Source organism: Charadrius vociferus, unplaced genomic scaffold (assembly GCF_000708025.1).
Source record: "Charadrius vociferus isolate BGI_N301 unplaced genomic scaffold, ASM70802v2 scaffold702, whole genome shotgun sequence".
In the NCBI taxonomy this organism is placed as follows: domain Eukaryota; kingdom Metazoa; phylum Chordata; class Aves; order Charadriiformes; family Charadriidae; genus Charadrius; species Charadrius vociferus.
The window spans coordinates 262,955-272,467 of NW_009647433.1; the positions used below are offsets into that span (position 1 = coordinate 262,955).

Consider the following 9,513-nt stretch of genomic DNA (forward strand, 5'->3'; position numbering starts at 1 on the left):
CCCCCCGCCCCGCCGCCCCCTGCAACGTGCGACTCCCAACAGCAGCAAATTCCCGCGGTACTGGGTATAAACTTTGGTTACATTAAGCCAGAAGAAAAAAAAAAAAATAGGAATGCTAAAACTCTCCGTAAAAGCATTTTTTGGGCTAGCTCATTCCTTCTCTTGTGATTTGATGTGATACTCTGGGCATCTGATATATTTTGGAAATTCTTTCAAACCTTTTGCCTGATTTTGATTGATAACGTAATCCAGATTTAAATCCCCTTTGTTCATGAAGTTTAGCCCAAACTCCCCCATTATTTTTTCTGTCAGATTTTTTAGATAATGACTTAGAAACTGAATGTGTCAAGGGTTTGCTTTGTTTGCTTTGTTTTTTTGAGTGGGTTTCTTTTTTTTTTTTTTTTTGCCGTGCTGCGTTACTGGTTATTTTCATAGTGCTGATATCAACTATTTTGCAGTAAAATCTTTTTTTTCTAAATATACTCCTGAAATATGCCTCAATAATAATGCTTAATATTTTCTACATTTTTAGAAGGTCCCTTTCTCGTAGTAACTAGAACACCTGCACACTTTCATCCTTGTCACCTGTCTCCCCTCCCTGTTCACATGTATGTTCACTTTTCCTCTCTCTGTGAAGAGGAGAATGGTTTGGGGGTGGGCTGGGGAGAGGAAAGCACCATGGGAGGAGGGGAAGTGCAAAAGCTGAGAGCCCACTGGACAACTGTGTTTTACAGGGAGCACAATGCATGCTTTGGTCATGGAATGAACATGTGTTCAAATGCTGGTCCTCCTGGGTCACTGATGATACGGGTCAGTTCTGAACCAGAGTCAGTGGGGTCATGTTTAACAATTAGGATTTCATTAAGGACCTTAACAGTTCACTGCTACCCAAAACAATTTTATAATAAACTCCCTCTCTGCTTTCAGAAGGTAGAATTGATTTGTTAGCCCAGGACACAGTCATTTAGTGTTTAACAAAGGTGCAGTCTACGGATGTGTCAGCCTTACCCGAGTGGGGTGGCAGAGGGCCGTGGCGATCGCTGGGCCTGATCCCCTGGGTTTTTCAGCTTGGGAACCTGCTGGGAGCACACCAAGGCTCCTGCTACACCACCACCACCACCTCCCCCCCAGGTTTACTCTTTGTGGAAAGCAGAGCGCAGGAGAAGGCTGGTGCATGTACAGGTCTCATTCTGATATAAAATCAGGAACTTGGAAGTGCCCTGGGCTTAGTATCTAACTCAAAAGTACTTGGAACTTACCAGACTGGGAAAGATAAGAATAAATTTTTGGTATGTCAGAGAACACAGACAGCAGTGCTAGGCTCTGCCTAGCACTGGAGCACTTCTCCCCCCAGATAAATGAAGAGATTTGTTACAGTAGGCAATAAAGACAAAGGAAAACCTCACGTATCCTTTGATGTAGAGCATGTTCTCAGTCGTTGACTGGTTTCCTGTACAGTTGGGTGTAATGAGTTTTCTGATGCTGTCTGGGATTTCATAATGACTCACATTTTCACAAATCTGGGGATGCAGGATTTCTACTGCTATTTCTTACCTCAACTGCTTTAGTTTCTCGGCAGCTGCTGCCATGCCCTCCCCTTTCTCATTCTACAGTTTATTATTTGTATGCCTTAATTAGCAGGATTATTTCTGTCTTCTCTGTAGTTGCCTAACTTCCCGTCTGCCTCGTGTTCCTTATATCACTCTGAACAGCCCGTCAATGTTTAATCAAATGTCTCAGATATTTTCGTTAATTTCAGGTAGGGACAAGGACTGAACATGTGGCACAGAACATTGTCCTATCAGTCCAAATTCAATCCAGCCCAGCATCAGAGCTTAAAAAATTGCTAGCAATGACTGCAAGTCTGGAAGAAGCACTCAGACCTCAGCACAGATTTCTGCTCCAGAATTTCAGCTTTCAGTGAATAAAATTGCTTCCAGCAGTGTCAGAACAGAAAGCACAAAGGCAAGTAGAGAAAATTAATAGTATGCCATGTGCCATGGATGATATCTTCCTCACCTGCTGTGAGAAAGTTTGCTAAGAGATATGTAAAAAAGAGCAAAGAGGAACACAGTGTGCAGTTGTGGAATTAAAGCAAAGAGACAGCAGACTGTACATAGAACAAGGATTTTTTTCAAGACCAGACACCACGCTATAATGAGTAGAGGGCATATTTATTTCTAATTCCAGGCATATAATGTTTGGCAGGAGCCTTGAACAATAATACTCTTCTGCTAGAGCATTTACCTCCTTAGTGAGGCAGAATTCAACCTGTATCACAGTGTGGGGGAAGGGTTTACCAAGCCTGGGGAGGAGAATTCAGGTCTGTGCTTGGGATTTTTCATTCCTTTGTGGCAGGAAGGCCTGCGACTTTCATGGTCAGGAGGGCCTGGGTGGCCCTTTAGACTTTTGTGCTGGAACCAGACCCTGGTCTCATGTGACAAGAAAGAAATGAGCATTTCATTTAAAAAAACCCTCATGTTTCCCCCCATCTCAACAGAGAAGCGCCAATGGAAGAAGGTGGGGTGGAAGAGGGGTGTCAGTGCTCAGGGCTCCTCAACTTTCCAGAATTCCACTTCATCACTTTTCCACACATTTACTTCTAATACCACGTGCTAAGAAGAGCCATGTCTGTAACACAAGAGCGATGGAGAGGCTTTCTGCACTGCAACTCGTTCACAGCCTTTATCAGGCAAAGGAAGTGTTGTACTGTGTGATGCGCCACAGTCTTCAGCGCGTCATCAGCTACTGAGTCTTCCCCTCATGGGCTCCCCATAGCCCAGGAACTCTTCCAGAGTAATAGAAAGACAGATTTCTTGGAACTAAAATACTGTGAAAACACCTCTGAAAACAGATGAGGTGGCCAGGTAGGAACAGTAACACCATTTCCTTGTCAGGCTGCCGGCAGCCCTGGAGTCTGTGGGGATGGAGCCATGAGCATTTGTGTGCATAATGAGCTGCTATTTATACAGGTAAATAGCAAAATTAAGCTAAGATAAGGAAGGGATTATTCATATCACCTTTAATGAAATATTGGGCCAATAATGTCTAGCATTACGAGTTTTGACTTCCACATACAGAGCTGAATGTCATTCTAATTATACTGTCAGGGATCCAAAGATAAAAGACACCTATGCAGCCTGCCAGCATAGCCCCAGGTTCTCAGCGCTCCATGAAGCTCAGCTTCCCTCAAAACATGAGCAAGCCCCTAATCTTTTAGCCATTTTGCAGCTTGCAGAGTGTAGTGGAGGAGGGTGGGGACTGGCTCTGGAATGAGGTTCCTCTGAGTTCACAAAGCTTGCTTTATCGGCCAGCAGCAATCCCAGCTCTGCTCTGAGAATCACTTAGATCATTAATCCTCCAGTGGAGCTGTGGGAGGAGAGCATGCAGTGCTCACACCCCCGCGCTGTGTTTGCATAAAACCTGGCACTGATCTCCAAGCTACTGAAAACAAACCCCCGTGGTTTTTTTCAAAACAGCCATTTGGCGCCTAATTTTCAAATCCGAAGACCAACTGCTGCTGGCTCAGTGCCCATCACCATAGAGCTATTTACATACTTTCCTCCAGCAGCTGCAGTAACCTATTGTGTACCTCACGTCTGGCCAGGCTGGCTCAGCCTCTGTCGTGGTCTCACTGGAGATGGGTTAAGATTTCAATTTTATTCTGTGAAGGCAAAGAAAGGTGAAAGCAGAAACCTTTGCCTCCCCTTTGAAAGATAATTAGCCCGTCATGCACCATAACGTGACAAATGCTGTGTACATCTGGGAGCCCTGAGAATCTTTAAGACAGAGCCTCTGTCAAAGGTAAAGTTTACAGAGAAAACACATGTGAGAGGGGAGAAGACATGTCTATGGAGATAAAGAGGTATGTGCACGGGATCAACCTCTCTTGTCCATATTACGTGATTAATAAAGGAGATGAAAGGAATGCTTTCTGCAATTCCAAAGTGTGCTCCACCCAAGATCTCAAAGTATTTTACACAGGATAATTTAGGAAGCTTTATAATGATCTTGCGACGAAATTAAGATGACAGTGAAGATTACTCAGTTAATGTTTGTATGTCTTGAGCTTCATGGAGCAGCTCTGTGCACCTGGCCTTCAGGTCCTATCAATGCATCTGTCTCATTGGAAAACATTTTTCCAGTCCACAGCTGGTGACAACAGTGAAGTGCCGGAGCACAGGCTCAGTTAGCGCTTGTGTTGGAGCTGCACACCCTTGACATGAGGGACAGCTCCGACTACACCAGGACCTACAACAGGAAGCCATTTGCTGTCTTGAGTTTGGTACCTGACTGTACAAACCGGGAGAGACCGTGCCCTTCCCCGCTTGCCTGCAGCTTGTGCTGCGTACAGCCGCAGCATCATGTCCCTTCTTTCTCTACCATCAGTGCACTATGGATGGGTGTGGGTGGATAGGCACAAGAGTCAGATGTTTCGAGCAGCTGTGAAAGAGGTTTGTTTGGATGGAGTAAATGAGCAGCAGCTACAGCAAATGAGGAGAAGCTTTAGGTTGATGGAGATATTTGCAGGCTACCTCAACACTGCTAAACTGCATTTCTGGGTATGAGAGTATCATAGCTTTGTAGGGTTTAATTTGTTTTACTGTGTCTGCAGAAATCTTGCATGTAAAAGGAAAATCAGGTTTGGCTTGGCCCTGCGTGGTGCAGTGGGGACAGAGTGGCACACAGTTTTGCCCACTGGAAAGACCGGGGCCATTATGCAGTGGGGGCTGGAGAGATGTCATTGCTCAGTGGGTAATCCGCCCAAGTGCAGGAATTTCAAAGCTGGACCTGTACTGACTGAACCTCTGAACTCCCTCAAGTGCAAAGCTTATGTATAACTCCATGGAATCCAGAGAAATGACTGGTGAGCTCAAAGTATTGAGCTTCCCAACCTGCAGAGAACTAATAAATGACATGAATTCACTAGCTGACAGTTCTTCCCATGCGCCAGAGAGACCAGGCCAGTTCTCCCTCAGTACATCAGGAAAGATTGTCTCAGTTTACCAGCATGGTGTCCATCCCTGTCACTCTCAGTAGTGTGGACAGGTGCTCTGAATGGGTCTGTGATCCTGCCATCATAATTGGGTCAGGGCTTCATCAGTCTCTGGAGTTTTACTCACACTGTTAACGGAGATGCTAGCTCCAGGTATAATCCCCCTGCTGCAGTGTACATAGCCCAATGCAGATGTATGCAAGCCCCATGGCACATGTGGATGTGTTCTTGATGCCTTCTTGGGGTCTAGCACCCCTTTGGTGGTTGTCTTGCAGAGTGGTCTACCTGCCAACACCTGCCTGATGTGCAAGACCCATACTCTGCTCAGCTTTACCCAGTGAGATTAATCTGGTATCTGGTGGATGGTAAAGAAGCAGTTGATAAACCATTGTGCAATTGTTGCTGGGTTTGCATTTTTATAACACATTTGGAGTGGGAGGCTGATGAGTGCTTGGAAACTGTAAACTGCTAAATGGCCTCTGGGCAGGGAGACTGGTGAGGGACTATGTGGTGAGGCCTTTGGCAGCTTATACTGACAATTTAATTTAAAAAGCAGTAAAGAGGTAAGTCAGTGATGTGTCTGTGTAGGGGACGACCACATGCATGGCTGATACTGCATAGATGAACTGCCACGTGCAGGGGTCAGCATGCTGATGGCTGGAAGTGAGCATCCTCTCTCCTGTGCCTGTATTGTGCTGGTCTGAACTGGTCTGGAGGGGCAGAAGCTCTGCTCCGTGCAAGCCTGTCATGTCTGTGTGTTGCACAATAGAAATTGCTATCCACCCACTATACTCCTGCTAAGCAAATACATTTTGATGATACTCACCCAGTGGTTCTGGTTCAGTGGCCACCCCACCCAGTTTCCCAGTGGCAGGGGTTGGGTCAGCAGGACTGGCCTGAGGCCAGGGGGGAGAATACCTCCACCCTACATCTGGCAGGGAGCAGGGAGTCCTTCCAGTGTAGCGGCTGGGCACCTCAGGTGCTCAGCCAGTGTCAGGACATATTTGGCTACATGACCACAAAGCAGGACTCCCACAGGGAAAAAATCCTGTGTGAAAAACCTACACTTATATGTGCCGCCCATGGGCACGATGACTGCTTACCCCTCTGCTTTTGCTGTCTTTACACAAACCTCTTGAATTCTACTTTTTCATTCAAATCGTTTTCTCCTCCCCACCCTGCACATTTCTCCTTTGGTGTCAACAACAGGCAGCACCCCGGCCACACTAACCAATTCATGACCAATTTTCCTGTTCGTTCTTGTCAAAAATGCCTTCTAATGTAAAAGCAATAGCAACATTTGCTTTCTACAGGACTCTCCTGTTGGCATGCATACACGGAAGGACTGATAAAGGAGGATATCCCCATTACTCCCTTCTTTTCAGGAAACACACTTGCAGGGTTGTCCCTGCAATCCTTGGCCTGTTGGTGGGTCGTCTTAAACAACTGACTTTGGGAAGGATCCCCTTTTGCAGTCCCCCCATCTTCCTAAACTCTTGCATCATTCTTGCTGCTCTTCTGGCTTCCTTTGGCCTGAGGACCTTTGTGACCAGTGGCTGCTCCCTGGCCTGCGGGAGGTCACAGGTATGCCCCAGACTCTACGGATGTCCCCAGCCTCCAAGGATAAAGTGTGGGCAGGTAATCCACCCGTGCAAGCAAGGAGTAGGAAATATTAGAGCTCTAAGCCTTTGCTAGACATGCTGTGTCATGAGGTCAGTCATGTAAAAATGCTTCATAGCTGTCTGGTGGCAGAGAGTATGAGCAGACAGCGCAGCTGAGAGCCAGCTCACACATAGCTGCTCCTCCGGAATGGTGTCACTGGAGAAACGAAGGGGACCCTCTGTGCTAGGGAGCCCTTCTCACCACCACCGGGTCATGCCGGTCAAAGACCTCTTGGGGTGGGTAAGAGACATGCCGTGGCTTAGCAGGACCAGGTCTGGGCAGGCGGTGTCCAACCACGGATAATGCCAGTTAGCTTCTCTTACCAGAAGCACCAGGGCCTGCTCAGGTAAATGCACAGGTGACCCTGGGGCTGTGGGAAGCCTGTGCCAGAGAGGTGAAGGATCCTTCACACAGGCAGCCTGGGACATGCCTCCTTCCCCTGCAGCACCTACATGCATCCACGTACACAGGGCACAGCAGTTCGTAGCAATTGTCCTCTGTGCTGGCTGTGACTGCTGCCCGTGTCTCTTGTCCATGCCACAGACTGAGTGCTTCAGCCCACCTACCCCTCCGACCGCCTCTTCAATAGCCGGGTCCTCAGCACCCCGAGGGCCTCCCTGCAGGCTCCCATGCTGGCAGCCCCTCCTCCTGTGCCTGGTTACTGCCCAGCCAAGCTGCACCCTGGGCTTGGGGCAGCGCTCACTCCTCCCAGTCCAGAATGACATGCTCAGGTAAAGGAACACCATGGAGGGCTGAGCACCCACTAAGCTAGGAATGAGGGCTAGCTCCAAACCTCTATCTGAACCTTGAGGTACCCACAGGCTCTGCTGAGATGCCAGTCTGGGCTTCTGCCTCCCTCTGGGAGGCTCCTCATGGCTGGGAGAGCCCAAGACCCCACCGGCACAGAATGATGGGCTGAGCCCATCTGGCCTCCCAGCGCTGTATAAAGGGACAATGCACCCTCACTGCCCAAAGCACACCATCCAGCCTTCTGTCTTCTGCCTGCAGTGACACTCAACTGGCCCACCAAGGGACCGGGGCATGGGCTCACCCCATGGAAGCCATTCATATCTATATGATATGATATATCTATATTGTAAAACGTTGGCTGTCTTGTAAAAGGCAGCAATGACATAAATGGTGGTTGCATTTGTCCAAAGTGGCTACTTCTGAGGGAAAACTTTAGAGCTGTAAATGGCCTTTCCTGGCTAATAATGGTGAAACCTTTCCATCCCCAGCAACAGCAGCAAGTAGAAAAGTGAGGTAAGTCGCTGTGGTCCTACTGAAAAGTGCACTGGCACAGGGGAGAAGCAGCATGTGATACACCAGTACAGCGGCTGCAGGGGAAGCTGAGGTCCTCCTCTATGTGGTTCCATTCAAGAAGGCAGGGAACGTGTTTCTCAATGGCAGAAATAAAGGTTGTTTACCCAAGCATATCCTTTTCATTTGGAAGTGATGAGCAACTTACCAGAAAGACCATAGCTGAGGCACCTGTAATTGCAGAAGTGGGTACAAAATTAAGGCATTCCATTGCATGGGCAACAGAGGTGAAGTAGATTAACCCAGGTTGTAAAATTCAAACGTTGCAAGCCCCAGTGCAGCCCCAGAAGGGTTAAATCTTTTTCCTCAGCAGATGGAAGCAGCCTGCCTGAACTGGCAGCTGCAGATGGTTCCCCTGCTCAGGCAGAGCAGGCAGTTGGACTGGTCAGATGGATGAAAACCATCGTTTAGCAGAAGCTCCAAGGAACAGGCAGGGGTTGTTTTCCAGTTTTTCCTGGAGCAGGTGGACTCGAGAACAGATGCTGGTCTGGGGCAGCAATTGGTGCCAGTTCTAGCAGTGTGCCTGTGCTATAAAAGCAGCCTTTGCACCAAACATAAAGTTAGAAATACACACAGCCTTCACTGTTTGTTGGTGTTACACACAGTGATAAGGGAACTGCTGCAGGGTCATCTGCCTTTCCTCTCTCAGGAGTGTGTTTTCATGGCTTCTCTGTGTGTGTCTGTGTGCCCAGGCACACGTGCTGCTTTGGAGCGGAGACCATGGCTTGAGTGGAGCAGCTGGTGCCCTTGCTTATGGGGTGATGTAGGAGAAGGATTTAGCCTACTGTTTCCTCTCCTGGTTTTGGTGGTTCCCGATTCTGCTGTGGAAAGTCTTGCAAGCTACCAAATACTCCTGGGGGATATTGTCTGGACCCCAATTTACATACCAAGAGTTTTCTTTAAAGTCAGGTTCAAACTACTTCAGCTAGAAGAACCAAGGACCAACGTGAAAATTGCCCAATGATGTGGAAAGCAGTGTTTTGTTAAAAAAATATGCTTAAACCTAACTAATAAACCACCACCAAAGAAAGGAGTTAGACTCTCTGATTGCCTCAAAGCAGGGCTTTAAAACTTTGTGAGACACGGTGCGCAATCCAGTAACTGTCCGGCAGAAGGCAGCCAGAGGTTAGCCTGGCTGGGTTGAGGCTGATGCAGTATGTTGCCATGTGCTGAGGCTTGCTTGGCAAACACTGTGGAGGAGAGAGACCAAGTGTCCCAAGGCAGCGTAGTCATTCCAGTGGGAGATGGCTGTTTTTATTAAAAGGCGTAGCAGTGGGGACTCTGCAGAGACCTTCAGTTCCCTCCCAAGCAGCTCAAACAAGGAAGGGACACTTTGGTTTGGCTCTGATCACTCCCTGGGCAGCCCCGTTACATACCAGGGACGACTCAACCTCTGGCATCTCACCAGGGGAGGCTGGCTGGATCCCTTCCCTCGCTCGCTTCTGCCCCCTCAAAACAGCACAGTGGAGCAATGGTGGCAACTACTACCAAGTGCCCGAGTACTGCCAGCACAGCACTGCAAGTCTGGGGGGGGG

At 48.1% G+C, this 9,513-nt stretch overlaps 2 protein-coding genes across 2 annotated transcripts in view; one reads left to right on the top strand and one right to left on the bottom strand.

The window, feature by feature from the left end:
- Positions 1-9,513, bottom strand: part of LMNB2 (lamin B2) — a 54,600-nt gene that overhangs the window by 42,469 nt on the left and 2,618 nt on the right. The gene's annotated exons all lie outside the window — the stretch shown is intronic.
- RPL36 (ribosomal protein L36) overlaps positions 3,233-9,513 on the top strand; it is a 10,928-nt gene continuing 4,647 nt past the window's right edge. Inside the window, exon 1 of the mRNA XM_009880585.1 lies at positions 3,233-3,239. The gene's annotated coding sequence lies outside the window, so the exon portion shown is untranslated. The remainder of the gene's footprint in view (positions 3,240-9,513) is intronic.